Source organism: Cetorhinus maximus, chromosome 8 (genome assembly GCF_964194155.1).
Source record: "Cetorhinus maximus chromosome 8, sCetMax3.hap1.1, whole genome shotgun sequence".
NCBI lineage: Eukaryota > Metazoa > Chordata > Chondrichthyes > Lamniformes > Cetorhinidae > Cetorhinus > Cetorhinus maximus.
The window spans coordinates 125,999,413-126,022,876 of NC_135886.1; the positions used below are offsets into that span (position 1 = coordinate 125,999,413).

The following is a 23,464-nucleotide window of genomic DNA, read 5'->3' on the forward strand; positions in this document are numbered from 1 at the left end:
ATTACTGAAGTGTTCAAAGAGGCTGGCTTCTCATTTCCATCAATTCTCTTTACCCGCGGAATGGTCATTATCATATAATTGATTCAACCCACCACAAATCAAAAACCTTCACTAGTCTGTGGGTGAGGCGTCTTTGCAAATATCAGTCAGGTTGTGCTGGGCAAAGGCTTGTGGTTTCCTTTTTGTTGATGCTGAAATTTTCTGACTATGTGTGTATACACACTGCCAGAGATTCCCTATCACTAGGTACCCAGGCAACTATCGTTTAAACGCAAAAATGGTTTGACAGAATCACTTCAGTGCCTTAAACAATCCTGGATATTGATTTGTATCCCAGCCCTCAGACTCTCTCCTCCTCTCACAAAACTGGTGGTTCACTGCAGTCACACATGTCAACAGCCCTCAGGTACCCAAGTGGTTGCTTTTTGATGCCGAGCCTGAATAGTTCATGTTGGCAGAGTATTCGTGGAAAACAGCACAGCCGGGACTGATTCAGTCATTTCAATGATTTCCACACTATCACCAGCTCAGTTCACTGGAGAGCACCTGGAAGTCACAACCAAGCAGAAAGACTTGCAGTTATGTAGCACCTTTCACTATTTCACCATGTGTCAAAGCACTTTACTGCCAATGAAGTACTTTTAAAGTATGGCCACTGACTATTGTAATGTGGAAACTGTGGCAGCTAATTTGCACACAGCAAGCTCCCACAAACAGATTGACAAGATAATGTGTGATGGTTGAGGGATAAATGTTGGCCAGGACACGACGGAGAATGCCCGTGTTCTTCTTCGAAGTGGTATAACTAGATCTTTTGCATGGAGAGGGTAAATGGGTTTAACATCTCATTGGAAAGACAGTACTTCTGTTAGTGTGGCACTCCCTCAGTACTGCACTGGAGTGTCAGTCTAGACTGTATGCTCAAGTCTCTGGAGCAGGACTTGAACCCACAGCCTCCTGACCCAGAGATATGAGTGCTACCAGCGAGGCCAGGGCTAACACTACTTTTTCCCTCCACCAGCAAGGCAATACTTCAGGAAAAACACTGGGTGAGATTAGCTAACTCAGTATGGGCTGTGGAAGATTCTGGAATCATCCTGCTTTGGGTAGATCTGTAACCCACTGGCAGTGGATTTACTCATTCCATTGTTAGGCCAGTGATTGCTCTGTGTTATGAGAAGAGATAGGAGGAGGAGTAGGCATACAGCCCTTCAAACCTGCTCCACCATTCAGTGAGACCTTGGCTGATTCTCGACCTCAGCTCCACCTTCCCACCCCATCCCTTGATTCCCTTAATGCCCAAATATTTATGCATCTCAATCTTGCATACACCCAGCAACTGAGCATCCATTACCCTGTGGGGCAGAGAATTTCTAAAGATTCACAACCCTCTGAATGAAGAAATCTCTCCTCATCTCAGTCCTAAATGGTCATCGCTTATCCTATGAGCCATAGTTCTAAACTCTCCAGCTTGAGGAAACAGTCTCTAAGCATTGGCTCTTCCCACTCTAACCTGTCTCCTGAACTTGCTGCACTGCGTTCCCTCAGATCAAGCCCAGACTTTGTTATCAAACCTGCTGATAAGGGTGGTGCTGTTGTTGTCTGGCGTACTGACCTCTACCTCGCAGAGGCTGAGCGTCAACACTCAGACACTTCCTCCTACCTCCCCTGGAATATGACCCCACCACCGAACATCAAGCCATTGTTTCTAGGACTGTCATTGACCTCAACTCCTCTGGAGATCTTCCCTCCACAGCTTCCAACCTCAGTCTCCAAACCCCGGACGGCCCACTTCTACCTCCTACCCAAAATCCACAAACAGGGCTGTTCCAGTAGACTGACCATGTCAGCCTGTTCCTGCCCCACGGAACTCATTTCTTCCTATCTTCTCACTGTTCTCTCTCGTCTTGTCCAGTCTCTCCCACCTACATCTGCGATTCCTCTGATGCCCTACATCATATCAACAATTTCCAGTTCCCTGACCCCAACCGCCTCCTCTTCACCATGGACGTCCAATCCCTCTACACCTCCATCCCCCATCGGGATGGGCTGATGACTCTCTGCTTCTTCCTCGAACAGAGGCCCGAACAATCCCCATCCACCACTACTCTCCTCCGTCTGGCTAAACTCGTTCTCACACTGAACAATTTCTCCTTAAACTCCTCTCACTTCCTCCAAATAAAAGGTGTGGCTATGGGTACCTGCATGGGCCCCAGTTATGCCTGCCTCTTTATGGGGTATGTGGAACATTCCTTGTTCGAGTCCTACTCAGGACCCCTCCCACAATACCTTTTTCGGAACATCGATGACTGCTTCGGTGCTGCTTCATGCTCTCGTCTGGACCTGGCAAAATTGATCAATTTTGCTTCCAATTTCCACCCCTCCAGCACCTTCACATGGTCCATCTCTGACACTTCCCTTCCTTGACCTCTCTGTCTCCATTTCTGGTGATAGTCTGTCCACCAATATTCATTACAAGCCCACCGACTCCCACAGCTACCTCGGCTACAGCTCCTCACACCCCGCTTCCTGTAAGGACACCATCCCATTCTCTCAGTTCCTTCGCCTCTGTCGCATCTGTTCTGATGATGCCACTTTCCAAAAGGGTTCTTCTGACATGTCTTCCTTCTTCTTTAACTGAGGTTTTCCACCCACGGTGGCTGACAGGGCCCTCAACCGTGTCTGACCCATCTCCCGTTGCCTCTGCCCTCACACCTTCCTCTCCCACCCAGAACCATGATAGGGTGCCCCTTGTCCTCACTTTCACTCCACCAGCCTCCGCATTCAAAGGATCATCCTCCGCCATTTCCGCAAACTCCAGCATGATGCCACCACCAAACACATCTTCCCTTCACCGCCCCGCGGCATTCCGTAGGGATCGTTCCCTCCGGGACACCCTGGTCCACTCCTTCATCACACCCTACGCCTCAGCCCCCTCCCAAGGCAACTTCCCATGCAACCGCAGAAGGTGTAACACCTGCCCCTTTACTTCCCCTCTCCTCACTGTCCAAGGGTCCAAACAATCCTTTCAAGTGAAGCAGCATTTCACTTGCACTTCCCTCAATTTAGTCTACTGCATTCGTTGCTCCCAATGCGGTCTCCTCTACATTGGAGAGACCAAACACAGACTGGGTGAACACTTTGCGGAACACCTTCAATCTGTCCGCAAGCATTACCCAGACCTCCCTGTCGCTTGCCATTTTAACACTCCACCCTGCTCTCATGCCCACATGTCCGTCCTTGGCCTGCTGCAATGTTCCAGTGAAGCTCAACGCAAACTGTAGGAACAGCACCTCATCTTCCGACTAGGCACTTTACAGCTTCCGGACTGAATATTGAGTTCGATAACTTCACACCATCAACTCTCTCCTCCATCCCCACCCACTTTTTATCCCCTTTTTCAAACTTCATTTTTATTTTTATTTTTTATTTTTCATCCATTTATTTTTACCTATCTTCATTTTTGTTCATTGTTTTACCACCACCTTTTATCCTATTTTTCATCTTGTTCCCCCACCGGCATCCCCTTCCCCCCCCCATCCCACCCCCACAAAGGCCCTCTGTCACTTGTTCATCCATTACAAGCCCACCGACTCCCACAGCTACCTCGACTACAGCTCCTCACACCCCGCTTCCTGTAAGGACACCATCCCATTCTCTCAGTTCCTTCGCCTCCGTCGCATCTGTTCCGATGATGCCACTTTCCAAAAGGGTTCCTCTGACACGTCTTCCTTCTTCCTTAACTGAGGTTCTCCACCCACGGTGGCTGACAGGGCCCTCAACCGTGTCTGACCCATCTCCCGTGTATCTGCCCTCACGCCTTCTCCTCCCTCCCAGAAACATGATAGGGTCCCCCTTGTCCTCACTTATCACCCCACCAGCCTCCGCATTCAAAGGATCATCCTCCGTCATTTCTGCAACTCCAGCATGATGCCACCACCAAACACATCTTCCCTTCACCCCCCCCCGGCGGTATTCCGTAGGGATCGTTCCCTCCGGGACACCCTGGTCCACTCCTCCATCACCCCCTACACCTCAGCCCCCTCCCAAGGCAACTTCCTATGCTATCACAGAAGGTGCAACACCTGCCCCTTTACTTCCCCCCCTTCCTCACCATCCAAGGGCCCAAACACTCCTTTCAAGTGAAGCAGCATTTCACTTGCACTTCCCTCAATTTAGTCTACTGCATTCGTTGCTCCCAATGCGGATTCCTCTACATTGGAGAGACCAAACACAGACTGGGTGACCGCTTTGCAGAACACCTTCGGTCTGTCCGCAAGCATTACCCAGACCTCCCTGTCGCTTGCCATTTCAACACTCCACCCTGCTCTCATGCCCACATGTCTGTCCTTGGCTTGCTGCATTGTTCCAGTGAAGCTCGACGCAAACTGGAGGAACAGCACCTCATCTTCCGACTAGGCACTTTACAGCCTTCCGGACTGAATATTGAGTTCAACAATTTTAGATCATGAACTCTCTCCTCCATCCCCACCCCCTTTTTTCCAATAATTTATATAGATTTTTCTTTTCCCACCTATTTCCATTATTTTTAAATGTATTTCCATCCATTGTTTTATCTCTACCTTTTAGCCTATTTCGATTCCTTCACCCCACCCCACCCCCACTAGGACTATTTGTTCCTTGCTTGTCCTGCTTTCTACCCTTAATTAGCACATTCCTTAGATAATATCACCACCTTCAACACCTCTTTGTCCTTTTGTCTGTGACATCTTTTGGTTATCTCCACCTATCTCTGGCCCTCTATCCAGCTCTACTTGTCCCACCCCCCCTTAAACCAGCTTATATTTCACCTCTCTTCTATTTTTACTTAGTTTTGTTGAAGGGTCATTCGGACTCGAAACGTTAACTGTGTTCCTCTCCGCAGATGCTGCCAGACCTGCTGAGTTTTTCCAGGTATTTTTGTTTTTGTTTTGGATTTCCAGCATCCGCAGTTTGTTTTGCTTTTGTCACTTGTTCATGTTGTTCCTTCCAGAATGCTTACCCTTGTCCTGCTATTACCACATTCTGCTTTCTGGCCTTAATGCCACCATCAGCACCTCCTTTAGCCAGTACCACTGCCATTAACACCCCTTTGTCCTTTAATTCATGACATCTTTGTCAATCTCTCCTTTGTCCCCACCTATTGCTGGCCTTCTCTCCAGCTTCACCTGCTCTACCCGCTTAAACGGTATAAATTTCATCACATTTTTACTTCTCTTTTGCTCTGAAGAAGAGTCACACGGACTCGAAACGTTAACTCTGTCTTTCTCTCCATAGATGCTGTCAGACCTGCTGAGATTTTCCAGTATTTTCTGTTTTTGTTTCCGATTTCCAGCGTCTGCAGTATTTTGCTTTTTATCTGTGTCGATTCGACACTGGCTCATCTGTGCTGTTTGTGCCACCTAGTGGCCGCATGCTGATGTACAGCATGACAGCCCTGACCGTCAGAAACTGGTGAACCCTGGCAACCAACTCCCTTGGCTTCCAAGTGTAGCGTGCACGCTACCAAACAACTTATTTACGGTCATTCGAGGCAAAGAGAGCTTTTCCTAACCTGCCACATCATCATCATCACCTTTCTGCCCTTTTCTCTTCCATTCCAACATATGGTGGGACTGAGCCAGTGTCACGCAGTGTCTGGATTCCTCAATCAGTCTAGTGGCAGGGTCGCCTCTCCTGTTTAAAGGGCATCTGGAGTTGCAAACCTGCCCTCTTGACTGAAGGAACATCGAGGACCCAGAAGAGAAGAAGACAAGATAAAAATTGGAAAAGCGGAGGGGAGGATTTAGAATGAAAGCGAATTATTAGAATTAGACATTTAATTGTTTTCTCTCAAAATTAAGAACGCTTTTCTCTGTCTTTCTGAAATCTAAGACAGTCGGCCGGAAGATTTTAAACTGAGCTACTCTCTCATTTTACAGACAGCTCAGTTCCCAGGAAAATAGGCCCTAATTATCTTCCCTTTTTGGGTCGTCTGCTGTTCCACTAGGATGACCACACTGAGCTTCACACAATCCGTGGAATCTGAATGTCCTGGGATATAATCACACAGAAACACTGTACCGTTAAACTAACATGGAAAACCTGGTAGAACATGATTGACGTCAGCAGATCCAGGGATAAATCTTTCTCCCCTATTCCCCCAACAAACTACTCGTACACTCAGGAAGCTAATAATTGCCCACCTGGACTAACAGGAGTGAGGGCTATAATTAAATGTAACATATTGTAAGAAGTAGTCTACTACAGCTGCTGATGCACCTCCCACTGAATTCTGTATCACAAAACAGCATTCGTCACTTCAACAAGCTTTGTAGCTTCAATGGCCTTTGAAAGAAAGACAGGAAGGGGAGACAGAAGGAAAACGAATAAAAGTGAACAAAAAAAGAGGGAAATGGAGAGAAAGAAGGGAGAGAGAATGAAAGTGACAAATAAAGAATACATGAGAAAGGAAGTGAGTTGCTCAGTTTAATGTAAAGGATGTTTTTTTTTATTCATTCATGGGATGTGGGCATCACTGGCCAGGCCAGCATTTATTGCCCATCCCTAATTGCCCTGGAGAAGGTGCCAGTGAGCTGCAGCCCACGTGGTGTAAAACAGTAACATAATGAACGACATTAGGGGAAGGGTTAAACTATTTTACAACAACAATCCTGGTCAAACTGAAAGGCACCTTTGATGATCAGAGAGAGTGCATTATTTCTTCCATTCTCTCTCTTTTCCTTGTGACACGCACTCTCTCCAAATAGGGTAAGTCGGTGACATCTCCTTCGGCAAATGCTGCAATCAAATGAGCCGCCGGGATTTCGTACATATACAGCACTGTGAGCATTTTTCTATTCCTGCGAGTACACAACTCCCACCGTTGAGCACATTTGGCCAACTTGCTAATCCCCCTGCCCCCATGAATGAACCCTTACCGACTTACTGCTGTGCACGGGTATTGGACACGCCAACACTGATGACGCATATCTTTACCTGTACCTGCCTTTTATCTGTTTTCCAGCTCCTTAGCTCACAGGCCTCAGCTGTTTACTATCTTCAGTACAGACGAAGGCATTTTATGTTAATCTAAATTTCACTATTTTCTTTTTCAGATGCTGTTGTACCTGCTGTTTATTTGTAGCATTTCCTGTTCTGACTTCACATTTCCCAACTCACTTTTTTCTTTTCAAAATCAAAATTTCAGCTTGAGTCAGGACTTACTACATAACTGTTGGAAACGATGTACAGCTTTAAGTTTAATTTATATTTTGTAGTTGGGTGCTGAGAAGGATGAAACCCAGTTTTAGTTTCATTTAGAGGGATCTGTGAGCAAGTGTCAGAAAGTCTGGGGCCCTGTTGGTTTACATGCATTTGTAATGAGGTTTCACAACTCTTGAAGTGAAGAGATGGGTTGCCAAGGGGTTAATAGTTTAAAGAAAAACAAAGTAGAAAAAAACTGGGCTGTTGCCTGGCGACAAGGACCCAGAGACGCACAGAGAGACAACGAAACACAGAAGGGCGGTCAGTTCGTATGTGTATGCCAGAGAGTGTGGGCAGAAGGTCTAATCTCACTAATAAGAAATCCTACAAGCCTGCTAAGGGACTGAGTTTAGGGAACCCGTGTTTGCTCTGAAGTTGAAGTGATAGCGAGTTTAGATTGTGATTTTTGGGTGTCTCAGGGAGAAATGCCAGCTCCTGTGAATGCTCAGCAGTTCATCGGAAGAAAACTGTTTGAAAATGAGCTAATCCAAGCAACCCTTGGTATTGAGACAGTGGTAAATCTTCAATGGAGTTGTGTGTCTGTAAGGGTTGCTGGGATAAAAGGAGTAGCATGGGTTTGAATCACTTTCTGGTATCTGTATTGAAATCTTTCCAACTTTTTTGTCGAGTGTAATGTTGTTCATTTTCTCTTATTTAACAAATGTCTTATTCGTTGTATTAACAGTACACTGGCAGACTCTTGTGAATGTGTTCAGAAATTGTCCTCCATGGTTTAAAAAAAAACAAAGTTAGGATCTACCAAGCCAGGCTTAAATTCCAATATTAACATCAGCTGGAATCATAACAATTGTTCAGCCTGAACTTGGGTGCTACTGATACACATAGGGCAGGATTTTATGTCTCGCGGACAGAGGACCGTTTCCCCGGCCACTTCCGGGCCCACCCACCCAATTGGACGCCCAATGACCTGAAAATCCTGCCCATAACTCCAGAATGGTCTAAGCCTTGATTCCAGATTGCGCTAACTTTAACTGATCATGGTCAGAACCAACAGGGGTTCGGCAATCTTCCAGAAGAGGAGCAGCCCGGGTTCCCGCTCTCACTTGCTGTCCAGTGAAGCCTGCTGGAAAGTGCATGTCTTAACAAGTGAGGGGGGCCCAGCCGCGAAGTGCCCCCTGTGATGAAATAACCGACCTACACACAATATCCAGGCCCACAAGTAAGGATGGCCACCTGAGGATGCAAACTGACTTGGTCAGTTTTTACAGAAAATAACATTTTGTGATAAAGTATATTGCTATATATGAACGTGTACAGTATATTGATACCCAATTAAGCAACACCTTGATTTTGAAGTTCTCAACCTTGTTTTCAAATCCCTCCACGGCCTCTCCTTCCCTATCTCTATATTCTCTTCCAGCCCCACAACCCTCCAAGATACCTACCCTCTTCTAATTCTGGCCTCGGGAATCCCCAATTTTAATTGCTCCATCTTTGGCGGCCTTCAGTTTCCTAGGCCCCAAGCTCTTGAATTCCCTCCCTACACCTCTCCGCCTCCCTATCTCACTCTCCTCCTTTAAGGCACTCATTGAAACCTACCTCTTTGACCAAGCTTTAGACCACTTGCCTTAACATCCATTATCGTCATATCATGTGAGTACCAGAATAATAGGTGAACCTTAGTCTTTCTTCACTTAGCAGTTCCTATATTCACTTGCAAAACTGCAACCGAGCAGGAGACAGCACAATCAGAAGGGGAAGGAAGTCTGGGTCCATGAACAATGGTCTTAACTAGTAAGATACAACCAGTCCACCAGAGGGCGGTACAATACGCCTTCCAAAAGCTTTATCCACCTGCTGGGACCCCATGGGGATATGTCCTTCAGTGTGTTGAAACACAACAAATTCTTCTGCCTACAACCAGAGAATTCTACATTTCTACCGACTAGTTTTATTTGCCACTTTCTAGTTGTGCATGTGCAGAAATAAAGCCACAACTTTTTTAGAAGTATGCAGTCAATGCAAAATAAAGGATGATGAGCACTCAGGTTTGATGCATCATTGGAGAGCTTGCTGAGATACCTGACTCTTGGTGACATATGGTTCTACAGGGGGCAGTCTTTACCTCTTCCATGGGCCATTCCTCAAAGTGGGAGCCTGGACAGTGAGTGTGGGGAGGTTAGGCTATCAGACAGGGCATTGTTACCAAACTCAGCCTCGGCCAACAGTACACATCCAAACACCCCAGCAGCAATCAATGGTCCGCGGGTAGCCCGTTATTCTCCTGTCAATTCATTCAAGTAGCTGGAATAGGGGGGCCTTTATTTCCAGACCTGCATTTCCTGCAATGCCCTCTGTGCCAGGAGCTGGTACTGCCCTAACTGGGCTACAGGCACACTAGATCCTGCCTCGGTTTCCAATTGCACGTGCACACCTCAAAGTGCTGACCACCGTGGTTCAACAGTGGCAGCAGACCGACCAGTACTTCACCAAAGTGACTATTCATTTGACAGCTGGAACGTCAGTGATTTATTCCAGCATGGTAAAGCTGGATTTTCCCATGGACTTTGGGAACCAGGCTTCTGGATCAAATGGGGGGGGTGCCAAGCCTGCAATCCCCAGCACTGGCTCCAGCACAGGGATGTTCCCGGAGGTGGTCTTCAAACTGGCCGCCTCTGAGCTCACCATCCAAACAAGGATGGCGGGCGGGCCCCTGATGCTGGCCGTCCAATCAGAGGGCCAGCAGCTCTGGAGAGTAAATCAGGAGCTTGTTCATCTCCCAAAATCGGATGGTTTCGGCGTCCAATTGTTGCTGACTGATCCACTGGAAACTTCCAACAGGGTAAAAACTGGTGGAAAACGGGGTTTAATAAAGGGATTGCTCGAGTGTTTTTGCAAGCCGAGAGGAGTCGGGCCTCCTGGGTCTCCTCTGCCCTGGTCCTCCTCCCTCTCACCTGACGGCAACACAAACCTTATGGCAGGAACGGTACCTGTGGGCCCCTCGCGAGGGTCCCCTGTGCCTGGGCAGCCACTTCCTACTGACCCTTGCAAATGGCCAGCCAGCCTGCCGCCGATCCCAGGCACACACGCTACCCACTCTGCCCCATTCCCGTTCCGGGAGTTAAAATGGAGCCTCTGGGTTTGCCTTGTGTGCCACACGAGTGATGGTGTCACTGAGAAATAAGAAAAGATTTCCTCATTTGCTGCTTAAACCTGTCCCTGGACCCCACCCCATCCCCTCTCACACCCCCCGTCATCCTGGCCTAAAGCTCTTCTTAAATCAAACATTGTTGAGGATTGTTGATTTTTTTAAGTACAAATAAGCCTAAATGCTATCCATGCTGTGACCAACGTCCTTGGCAAATCACCCATCGGCGGAACCTTCCAATCACTGGCAGAGACTTCCACCCATTGCAGAACCTGGCACCCACTGGCCCACAGCCATAGGACAGCTCCAACTACCAGCTTGTATAATTAAGGAGCAGAACGCATGCGAGGCCGTTTTAATAGTTGCCTAATCTCGGTGCAGTGAAACACGCCAAGTGATGGTTATCATCACGACAGAATAAAACATGCACGTGTCAGGCCACTCTGTGGCTGTAACCATGAATAGGGAAGTATCGCCAACATCAGAACTGGCAGAACATTGGGCGGAGATCCCTCCTGCCTGCTGGGAATGGGAAGGAATACTCATCGCGATTGCAAAGGAATGAGGAATTCAGAAATGATATTTTGACAGAATGTTCTTGGTCAATGTCACAATCAGGACTGGCCAATTTCCAGTCACTCATTTGTAAAACAAAATTACATGTTAATGGTCACTCTTCATTATTGGGGATAGAACACTCTGTGGATAAGCCAAACTCTCACTTAAGAACCATACATTTTCATATTGCAATACCATTCCTGTGTAATATCTTTGAATGTATTGACACAAATTATTACGCCTGCTTTGCATGCACCTGCACATAGTTTTGTTCACAGAGGTGTGTATCTGGCAAAAGCAGGTCAGCTCCCTGGGATTTTTAATCCACCCAAGTGTTTGTGACTCTGCGAAATCAGCCTTTTATAGTGTAAACGCATCCTACATTCATCAATCTTGAATCATTCTCACCATTATCACCAGAGGCCAACCAGTAATTACTGATATCTAGGTCAGAAGGCTCTACTGCAATTTTGAAAGAAATATAAAAATAATATTGGGTTTAATTCATGATTCTGCTGTTACACTTTATTGAGATATCTAGTGTGAAAAAATATCATTGGGCCAGATATTGCTGGGAAAATAATGGTGAGTTTACACCACACGTCCTAATGTACAAATAAACCAGCAATTTCAGCAGATTAAGAAATACACTGAGTTGTGGATCTCCAGAACCATTTGCTTCGGGCACACAGCTGCTGACCTTTAAACTCCCCGTTATGTTTAAGGACTTGCTGGATTTGCGCATAAATATTTATTAAACCTATCACAGAAAGTTAAGTCTGGTAATTAAGAGCATAAGTAGCTTCTTAATAATGTAATAATTGTTAAAGTAAAGTAAAGCCAATCATCCTCTCTGGTCCACAGCAGGAAGGATGCAAACTGTTTGCTCTCATTCCAGCATGTAGTCAATTGTTGTAAGATTTTTAACAAAAAGTCAAATATTCAACATTTTTAGCACGGCCAGACTCAATAGTTTTTTTAAACTAAGGATTTCATTAAAGTTTTTAAACAAGAATAATGTTAGTTAATATCAATTACTTTTCCTTTTTTCCTCTTTTAATCCAATCCTTTTTTCCCTTGTTTTATTTCTCTTTCTCTACCCGAGTTGCTCTAATTCACCCTCCTTCTCTATCATTTCCGTTTCTTTCTCAATCTTTAAATCTCATTCTTTGAGGAGATAGCTGGCGAACTGATCTACACCAGCGGCACAATATGGACTCATAGTGAATTGGCAGCCAGTTATTCACCACAACCAGTTTTTGTTTCCCATTAATTTGGAAGATTTTTCATTACTACCCAAGGAAAAGCAACAATGAGTCAAGGAAATGTGCCTCCAAAGAGAGTTTGAACTATCGTTGTATGACCTTCATTGGGAAGAGAAGAGAATTGGGCGTGGTGAAAAGTCAGCTGTCGACTCACTTTGAGCCCGTGTCATGCTGGTGGCACAGACTATTACCCACCCCCAGACCATTGGTCTTCTTCTTAACTAAGGTCACTGTTGCTCTGCTACCCTCACTGACCCATTATCCACCCACGCTTCTAGCAAGTTACAATGGAACCTTTTTTTTGAGCTGAAGGGTGCAGTGAAAAAAAACCTAACCAAGGGAGCATGCAATGAGATGCCCTCCGGCAAGATCCAGTCCATTATTTCCCTTTTAAGAAAGTTCAAAACTGGGCATGGGGCACTGGACAGGATCATGCGTTGCCTTGATAACGAATGACTTCACACCACAGGAAATTGGAGAGAACTGTCATTAATTTAAAAAAAAATAAGACCTTGGTGTCCAGATTACGTGAAGAAATTTAAGCAACAGCCCACTCAAAAACTGGCCCATTAATTCTGAAAGCAGATGGGTGTCAACTCTCATGAATACCCCACAGATTGTGGTGATTTTAGTTCATCTCCAAGGTTGTGACAGGTAACTTTTAGGGCATGGGCTTTATTTTTATTCATTTGTGGGATGTGGGGTGTCGCTGGCTAGGCCAGCATTTACTGCCCATCCCTAATTGCCCTTGTTCAGAGGGCATTTTTAAGAGTCAACCACATTGCTATGGGTCTAGAGTCACATGTAGGCCAAACCAGGTGAGGGCAGCAGGTTTCCTTCCCTAAAGGGGATTAGTGAACCAATTGGGTTTTATGACAATGGTTTCGTGGGGCAGAATTTTGCCATCGGCGAGCAGTGGGCAGGGCCCACTCGCCGGCGCGTAAAATGACGTCGGGGGAAACCCCCAACTTCATCCCGCTCCATTTAAATTTTCAGGAAGGCGGGGGCACAACCAAATCAGCTGTGTGCCCACTGACCTGTCGATGGCCAATTGAGGCCATTGACAGGATCGTTAAAACAATTAAAGGACCTGCCCGTCCAACCTTAAGGTTGGCGGGCTGGCCAGGAGCCTCGGCGGGCAATAGAAAAAACATGAAACCTCATCCACCAGCGCGATGAGGATTCATGTAGGGATTTAAACAGTTTAATAAAGTTTTAGTGTAATTTATGAACATGTCCCATCTCATGCACTTAGCCTCAGGGAGATGTGCGCACTCTTGCTTTTGGGGAATCCCCCCGCTCCCCAGACCACACAGGGAGCGCATAGCACTTCCCGCCGGACGCCACGCACGTAAAATGGCGGTGCGGCCCACTTCTCCGGCAGGGATCGGCTCCCCGCCCGCCGGAGATTGAGTTGGGCCCACCACCCTGCCGGAGATTGGGTTGGGCCCACTACCCTGCCAGAGATTGGGTTACTGCCCAACAGGCAGAAAATTCTGCCCACGGTCATCATTAGACTTTTAATTCCAGATATTTATTGAATTCAAATTCAACCATCAGTCATGGTGGGATTTGAACCTGGGTCCCCAGAGGATTACCCTGGGTCTCTGGGTTACCAGTCCAGTAGCAATACCACTACGCCACTGCCTCCCTGAGCCTTTGTCAATGATGCTTCATGAAAAACTCAATTCCTTAGCAGATGGGGCCTTACATTCCTTTATAAATTAATGTTTAATCCTTCGGAACTGCGCTGTGCATCTATTTCCTACTCTCAGAAGCACAAAGGAATAAATACAGAAACACTCAAGGAATTTACAGGAACATAGTGCCTGTTAATTGTGAACAGTGCCATGATCCTGTCATGTAATTCTTTACACACCACACCCTTAGCTCTCCTACATAAAGGTTCTGTAAGAGAAGCAGCAGCATAAGTTCCCTTTGGTGGTCAGAGGGGGATTGCGCCAACGTACACTACCGATCAATACTGAACAAATCCTGAGGAGGGACAAGTTGACTGAGTGGAAATAAAAAGAAAACTCAGGTAGGATTTCCAACACTGACTGCTATCTACTGACTTCTGCTGTAAGAGTATGTGTGTGTGTGGTGTCATGTGATGGCCCTAAAGTTGAATAGCCCCGCAAGGTTGAATGTCTGTGCTTATAAGCGAAGAATGTCTACTTGTGCAGGGCACAAAAGGGCTGCTTACATTGGCAGAACTGTACCCTAGCATAACACGGTGTCTTCAGGAGAGAATATTGCGGTGGGGAGCGTAGTGTACTCTGGGCAATAATAGAGCAGCTGCCCATTATACATCTCTTCCAATTTTCATTTAATTAGTCAATGAGATGTATAATGAGGGTTGAATCGATAAGTTGTATTTTACACTGTTGCACCAAGACAAAATTCTCAATCTTGATTTATGTTTCAGCTCGAGCTTCCCATACCCAGAACATTTGTAGCTTATTTACAAGTCATGATTGGGTTACTAGGCTAAACCCAGAATAGCCACGTTGTTGGAGGCCAGATTGCAAAATAAAAGTCCTGGCATAGAACAAAAACAAAGTACAGGATGGGGGAGCTATGGTCTTCCCTTTGTGTTCCTCTGCCGAAGGTGATCGTTCTCACTGACACCAAAAACTGTCGGCACCTCATATCTGTGCTTGGATATCAAGCATATAGCCAGCTATTTTACCGTGTGTGAGAGTACACGCGTATGAACATACGAGTTAGGAGGGGGAGGGGGAAGAACTAGAACTGTGGGACATCATCGTAAGAGCTGCCCTTCTTCTCTAAACATGCATACACATGTACGCCTCTAACAGTGATCAACAATACCGATCAGGGACTGAGAGGGGGGTCACTGAGGACAACTGTTGCTCCTCCGCCATTTCCACCCCAGCTGAGATCAGCTAATTTAGCACAGATCTGGGGGCGGAGCCTGGGTTTTCCAAGCCTGCAGTAAAGCACCAAACAGTGGAGTTAATTTCTGTTCGACACAAGCATTGCAAATGTTAACTTATTTTTAGGCTATTTAGACCCAGGATTCTGTTAAACTTTCAGTGATTTCGATACCACAAAAAAAATTCCACCTTCAAAATAAATAATGCAGGGTGAGCACACCTTAGCAGATTACTGGCTCCTGGACATGGGCCAAGGACAGTTCAGCACTGGGCCTCCTGTGCATGCAACCACATGTCAGCCGAAACATCCTGTGCCTTGAAGTTTTATAACACGTGGTCAAATATATTCCAGGGTGGGAGCAAGAAAAGCCTCCTTTTTAATCTGTCATTAGTTATTAGGAAGATTTAACTACACTCAGCGTCTTTGGGAGTGGCCTCCTGAACATTGATCCAATGGGCCGAGGATTCGGGCCACGAAGGTCAAATAGCAGCACATCAGCACACCTACTGTAGCCAGAGTACTCGGCACATCCTGGCGCCTCAGAACGACACTGTGCAGTGCCCCCTCACTCACAGAAACTTTTGGCGGAAAGCCCGCTTACTGTCACTATGTTATTTGCTCAAGGTATCAAATTATGCACTTAAAACGGTTTTCTGTTTATAAGAATTGACAAACTGGTGAGCTGTGGCTTTTATTTGTGTTGTCGCTCAGTTGGGTGCTGACAGCTTAGCTAAGTGGTGTTATTACTGACCATTGCACAGGCAAAGCAGTGTTCTCCCACATCAATTCCCGGCCCCTCCCCTGCCCCCCTGTCCTGGGAGCACACAGGCTCTTGCTGGAATGTGAGTGGGTGCAACAGCTGTTACATAGGGGAGGTTTCGCAAGATGATTACGTTTTGGGACTGTCTCTTTAACTCCAGGTAAAATGGAGGAATGAAGAGGGTCTTGTGACCTGCTCTGAATTCGGTCCGACAACAAGCCCAGGTGGCCTGGTTACTAGAGGGACAGAGAGGCTCAGGTTGACTGACTAGGGAAGAAGGTGCAAGATGTTTGTGCCTGAATATAAAGGGAATTGCAGCTCATGCTGACTGCAGGTAGACTTTCAATCTCTTGCCTGGATTTTCACTCCCGTGTCAGGTAGCAGGCGTCGGGAAATCTCTCGGCTTGCTGGCCCGCCTCGGGACAAACCCAGCTGGGTGGCAGGATCTTCGCTGCAGTGGAGGGTGGGTGCAGGATGAAGTCAGGCCCGCCACAGAGGCTGCCGAGTGCCGAGGTGTGCTGTTTAGAAGGCCCGCCTTGAATCTCAGGGCCTTATTCCAGTTATTTTATCAAATATTAGGCCCTCTAGCCCTCAACCCACTTGCCCTGTCCCATTCATGCCAGTCCATGCTCCTCCACTGGCCTCCAATGGTCCCTCATACCCTCCATGTCAAACCATGCTCCCCACCAGCCCCATGGCACATTGCAGCACCCATGCCACCTCATGCCAACACACCCACCACCACTGGCCCTTACACCCTCGATGCCAACTCACCCAGTATCCACCATGGGCAGACCTCAGGAGCCTTTTTGAGATGAAATAAAATAAAGATTTAAATATCTATTATTACCTTTACTGTAGTTAAAAACTCCCATTCATGAAAGTCCATTCAAAACTTTTAAAACCCCTCAAGTACTTAATCTCTTATAAAAACAAAAAAAATGTGTATTCATAACCCCACAACAAAGGCAGCTAATCATTTAATAACCTCTTTGCGCTGTCAATTAAAACTTAAGGATTCCCTTTGCTGAGATAATTATAGCTTAAGGAAAGCAGTCAAGCATTAATAATGACATAATGATAGCAAACAGTTATTGTAATTGCTAGAACAGTTTTTTCAACTCTCCCTGACATGGGCAGCCTATTTTTTTTTTACTTTTAAAGTGTTGGGGATTTAAATAACTTCATAGCTTCAGTTGTTTTGACATCTCACTGGCACAGGCAGGCTATTTCTTTTTTTTTAAATATTTAAAGGACTGGGATTTAAATAATTACACAGCTTGACAGTTCTAAGAACTTATCCTCCTTCAAGGGCATTTATGTCTATTCTAAACATTCATAACTCAGCGCTGAGTTCAGGCTTCCCTCATGCGTGAATCATGCCCCACCCCCTTTCCTCTACTGGCGAAGGTGGGATCTGTTGAAAATGGGAGCAGAACTTCCAAATCCGCCATGTTTAAAGGCCCACAGAGTGTCCACGACACTGCAAAATTCCAGGTCTCCAAGTTTTGGGCAGAAAAGAGAGAGAGAGAGAGAGATCTCACAGAGAGAGTGAAAGGACTGCAGCTGATATTGGCAGAATACCGAAGAAGCGCAGTCTCATGTCAAAGAGACACATCCCATGGCCATCAAAAACCCCTTTAAGAGTTGCCCTGGCATGGCCAGAAGGAAAATTCAGGGGAGGATCTTATTGCTAGTAGTCGGTTTGGAACATCTCTGAAAACAGGAGGAATCACCTAGCATGGTCACTCAATGTTATGACTCAGCAAAATGGGAGACATGAACCAATTGCAAGCTGGGGCTGACTGTGGACTGTTCCCTATAAAGACTGAAATACTGTGGAAAGTGTGCTGTAAAGTATATATGTGCGGTGCGGGGTTAGTGGTCATGCTAAGACGTAAAGAAGGGTTACCAATTCTGTAGTTCAGTTACCTATTAAGTAATGTTCAGTCGATGCTGCTTTTAGTTTGTTTGTTACAATTGAAGTCTTAAACCTTGAAATCTTGTGCGATTCTTTAAGTGGGTCACTGGGAATTCAAATATCTTTATAAAAGTAATTGGGCCCTATGGCGATTGTAACACAGCCACTCTGAAAACTCCCCAAATGAGCATCTCCACATGCATGTCTGGGCAGTGAGTGACTTGTGCCAGCTATCTACAGCAGCACCACAACTAAGCCTTGAGACTAGATTTTAAGCTGGCCCACTTGGAATGTAAAATTGGGTGGGTATAAAACAGGCATCCAAATTTCAGCATGCCTGTTGCTGCCAGGTGGGTTAATTCGCAATTGGGGTTCTGATCTTCTCTGGTCCAGGAATCAAACCAACAACTTTCTAATCTATAATCAGTAATACAGCAAGCAATACTTCCACCTGAACAATGTCTTCACACCATGAGATACCTTTATCTGGGAAATGTCTTTACATCAAAAAGTACCTTTTCCAGCTAAACTCAAGCTTGGATGGTACATTTGAGCCAATTAGTTTCTCTCACAAGGTTTTCCCATTGAACACTGACTCTGTGCATAAATGTCCGCACATGCTGTTTTTGCCTTAACTATAAGATTGAAATGAAAAGGTCTTGCTCTTAACAATTAAGCCTCCAGACCAGGCTGATTGAGGTAGAGGACACACGTGCACACTGCAGGTTAAAGTGCAATGTTAGCGCACACCATTCATAGACTCTGATCGGGAGTTGGTCATGGTGTGGAGGATGAAACCTAACAAATGGCAAAAGGGGGAGAAAGGAGTTAACCTATGAAATGGTAGTGTTCCAGGATGGCGGATATGGTACATTGTGACCGGTGTGAAAAATTTCACTCTACAATTCAATCCTCAGGGGTTTTGTGAACTTCCAAAGCTAAAGGGATTAACCCTCCACCTCAGTGTATGGCCTGGGAATGAGTGAAAAAGCAGATTAAAATTAGAACGGAGACACATTTATATTGGTGCAAAACTTCATCCAGCTTTGGGAGACTGGTGTCTGTGTGTTTCTTTTACATTCAGAAGGTGAGCCAGTCTTTGTTCCAGGCTGGGCTCCATTTTAATTTGAATATCATGAGCAGTGAAATGATTGGGCTGAATTCTGCTGTTGACTAAAAGTGATTTGTTAACCTGATGACAGGATCACGGGCCTCCAGTTACCTGGACCGCTTTTGCTGTGGTAAGGATTAGGTTCACTTATGGAACACTTGCAATGTTGGGAGATCAGCAATTCCTGCACCTACATAGCCTCAAAAAGCACTGCTGTGTTGTATCTAACCCATGCTGTACCTGGCTCTTTCATACCAATTTCCAAAACCCAACATTATTCACCTTCGTAAACAGAAAAATAATGAGTCTAACCAAATGAGAGAGGATAGCGGAGGTCACGCAGATGCAAGGAACTGAACTTGCCGTCTGACAACACACGAGCTGTTGACAGCACTTCCGTGAAGTCTGTCCAAGTAGCAAGAACAGAATAAATCAGAGAGAAATTGAACTGGCAGCAGATATTGATGTTGTTACCGTCCTGGGGCAACAGATTGGAAAGCTCATTTGACTTGGAATGCACTAGGCCCTGGCATTGCCTGGCAACAGACACCAAGGAGCAGGTGGTTTTCATGTGAGTCAAATGTTTGCAACGGATATCCATGTTCCTGTTGGAAGTAGATGCAAGCCTTCATATAGCATTGAGTTTCATTCCATTGACAGTGGCTGAGGTTGGTTCCCTTACAGTCCAGAGCCTGGCACAGAAAAGCAAGATCTCACGTCAACTCTTATTAATGGGGTGGGGTACACTACAACAACAACATTGCCTTTGAAGAATTTCTATAGTGCCTTTAACATAGGAAAACAGCCAAAAACTCTTCATGGGAGCATGGTTAAATATAAATTGGCAGCGATCCAAGGAATGGGGTATTAGACCAGGTGAGCAAAAGTTTGGTCTAAGGGGTGGTTTTAAGGAATGTCTTAGAGGTGCAGTAATGGACAGGCTTAAGGAGAGAAGTTTTCTCATTTGTTCATGGCATGTGGGCGTCACTGGCAAGGTCAGCATTTATTGCCCATCCTTAGTTGCCCTTGAGAGGATGGTGGTGAGCTGCCTTCTTGAACCTCTGCAGTCCATATGGTGTAAGTACACTCACACTGCTTTTAGGGAGGGACATCCAGGTTTTTGATCCAGTTACAGTAAAAGAATACCAATATACTTTCAAATCAGGATGGTGTGTGACTTGGAGGGGAGCTTGCAGGCGGCGGTGTTATGTGCCCGTTACCCTTGTTGCTCTAGGTTCTAGAGGTCATGGGTTTGGTAGGTGCTCCCGAAGGAGGCTCGGTGAGTTGCTGCAGTGCTGCCAATGGGCACTGGAGGTGGAGGGAGTAAATGTTTGAAGTGTAGATGGAGTGTCAATCAAGCACGTTGCTTTGTCCTGGATGGTGCTGAGCTTCTTGAGTGTGGTCAAAGCTGCACTCATTCGGGCAAGAGGTGCATATTCTATTGTACTCCTGACTTGTGCCTCCTAGATGGTGAACAGGTTTTGGGGAGTCGGGGAGCGAGTTCCTCGCCACAGAATTCCCAGCCTCTGACCTGTTTTTGCAGCCACACTGGTTAGTCCAGTCAAGTTGCTGGTCAATGGTAACCCCCCCCAGAAACTGCAAAGCTTGGGACCTGGACAGCAGAAGGCACAGCCACCAATGGTAGGGTGAAAGAAATCAGGATGCACAAGTGACTGAAATTGAAAGAATGCAGAGTTATTGGAGGGTTGTAGGGCTGGAGAAGATTACAGAGTTAGGAAGAGAAGAGGCCATGGAGAGATTTGAACACAAGGATGAGAATTTTAAATTTAAGGCATTTCTGGAACATGAACCAACGTAGGTATTTAAATCTCATTGTTTGGGATGATGCACTGTTGATCAAACCATTAACTAAAGTCCAATGCTCAGAGGTGATGGGTGTATGGGACTTCATACAAATTAAGTAGGATGTGGGCAGCGGAGTTTTGGATTACCTCAAGTATATGGAAGGTGGGAGGCCAAGAGAGCATTAGAGTGGTTGAGTCTGGGGTTTCCAGTAACAAATGAACTGAGGCAGGGGCTGAGATGTGTGATAATACAGAGGTGGAAACAGATGACCTTGGTGATGGAGAGGAAATGTGTGCAATATCCACCCTGTGTTTCTCCCAGTGGTGTAGCTGAGATTGATGATTTACGAGCAAGAGAACAATTACAGGACTTTAGCCCAATTCTCATGGCATAGGAACCTGTGAAGTACTTTTGCAGCAATGCTCATTTCCTTGGCATTTTTTGGAGGGGAGTTTGGGCTTTGGCGATGCTCCCGCTGAGACTCAATATCCAGGGCAAGTATTCCAGAACCTGCAATGTAAATGCTAAAGCCTACAAGACCCTGATATAGGCCATATCACCTTTCATTTTATCTACGCATGGGTATCTCTGTTGAAAATAAGTCTATCAGTGATACCAATCACTGATAACTGAGGAGCGGCTGATCTAAAGTGCATGTTTTGTCTAATTGGTGGGGGGGCTGACCTGCATCCTCGGCGCCAATATAAAATTGTCCTATGATGCTTTTCTTAGATCTCAGCCCCAGTGGCGGGACCCCCTGCCATCTCCAAAAATTCCTAGCCTGAGGTCCACCTAGCTCCCCTTCAGCCACCAGGCTGACACAACGATAATAGAGCCGCCATCTAATCTATCAATTAGGTCACAACAGACCCAGGAATGGCGTCAGGAAAGCCCCAGTGGTTGAGAACTTTGAGAACCATAGATCTGACTGTGTAGATCCATGTTCGAAGAATAGCTGCTTGGATCCAGTCAGCACTAAATGGCATTTGACACTCAGGGCTGCATTCCAAAACACAGGGATCAGTTTGTAAACCATTGCTGTGGCTGTCTCTGTCCAAGTTCCAGAACATTTTTGCTAAAACAAATCTTTGCTGAGATTTGCTGATCTGGTTAGGACTATCACATCAGGAAAAGTAGGAACAATCTTTACTGCAGTGCTGGTCTGTCACAATCTTCAAGGTGGATGCTATTGTTCCTTCCAGCATTGCAGGATGCACTGCGTCATTATTAAATACATTCCTTTTTAAACGTTGGAGAAGATGTGCAAGAGTTGAATTAGTCTGTGAATTCCTTTCTTCAACGATAAGCAGGTTAAGTGTTAAGAGGTCAGAGTTCACTCCATTAACACATGTTTCTGGCAAACAGAACAAAAACATGCTGAATAGAGCCAAAGAAAGGCATTTTCGGAGCCTACATTTTCCTTAAAGCAGATTGACCAGTGTTATAAACATGCTACGGACCAAATTTCTTAAGGGTCTGGCTCATTTGAATGTTCTTGGTGAACTCCCCTTCCCACTCAGGCCTGGGATATCAGCAGTGGGATTGAGCAGAATTATGAACAGTGCTGCTGGAATTGAATCCCATCACTCACTTAAAGGAGCACATTGCCTCAAAGTCAAGGACCAACCGTTCACCTTTGTTCAAAGCTCACGAGCATCTACTCTGTATCAAATATCCATCACAATTTTATTGATGTGGGCTGTTCAATGTGTCAAGCTGGTGTCTGGTGTATCCCAAAGTTGTTGAGGTCCAGTGTTGTTAAAGCAATAATGGCAGATGTGTTGAATGAGGTTAACAGTCAACCAGATTATCCAGTCATTATCTCATTGTCATTTGCTGGACATCACTGTGTGAAAATAGGCTACTGTGTTTCCTATTTCCAAAAGTGACAACACTTTAAAATTGTCAAATGAGCTGTAAATCCCTTTGGGTCATTCGGAAGTTCAAAAAGGCACAATAGAAATGAAAGTCCTTTCCCTTTTAGTGTCCAGTTTGATGTCTGGTTACTTTCTTGCCGCCATGTCAAATCTCCATGAACATTTGGTGAAGTATAAAATTGGCAGGGATCTGGCAGTGCCTGAATGCTCATGAAAAATGCCATATAAATGCACCTTCTTACTTTTTATTATTTTTAAGGAGCCTCACTTTCGTAGACATAAGACTAAGCTTTTCATGGGGGCGGTGGCAGGCAGTGGGAAGCGCCCAGATTCTAGCAATTGCCCTTGAGGAGTTTGAGGCAGCTTCTCTATTGGCTTAGTGAACGCATGTACTGCTTGGCATGGTACTGAGGCACGCAGGCCTGGCAGGTTGATGATTCAGCCTGTTTGTGTTGTTAGCCGGTTGAGTACGAGAGATCCAAGACCTTATATGGTCCTAGATTGATGCCTCCGATGATTATTAACTATCGGGTTGGTCTCTGCAGCAATTCTGACTGGTGGACAGCATTAACCGTGCCCCCATATGTCTGCATAATGTAATCCCTACCAGCTATTGTGCAAATTATCTCGACAGTGGATACCCTGCCCAGCAGTTCAAGAAGTTGGCTCACTACCATTCTCCCAAGGGTACTTAGAGATTGGCAATAAATGCTGGTCTTACCAGCGATGCCCACATCCCATAAATGAATACAAAAGAAAAGACCTTTGAATCCCTGGGCTTGAAAATGGGAAAAAAGTAAAATACAGTCACAATTCCCACTGCTGATCACTGTTCAGTCTTTTCTGCTGCAAAAGTGTGACTATGGGGATGTTAGGATACGAAAGGGCAGGATTGGGCTCAGGCCTGATTT

The 23,464-nt window shown here is 45.8% G+C and overlaps 1 protein-coding gene across 1 annotated transcript in view; it reads right to left on the reverse strand.

Moving 5' to 3' along the window:
- col4a5 (collagen, type IV, alpha 5 (Alport syndrome)) overlaps positions 1 to 23,464 on the reverse strand; it is a 260,823-nt gene that overhangs the window by 152,371 nt on the left and 84,988 nt on the right. The gene's annotated exons all lie outside the window — the stretch shown is intronic.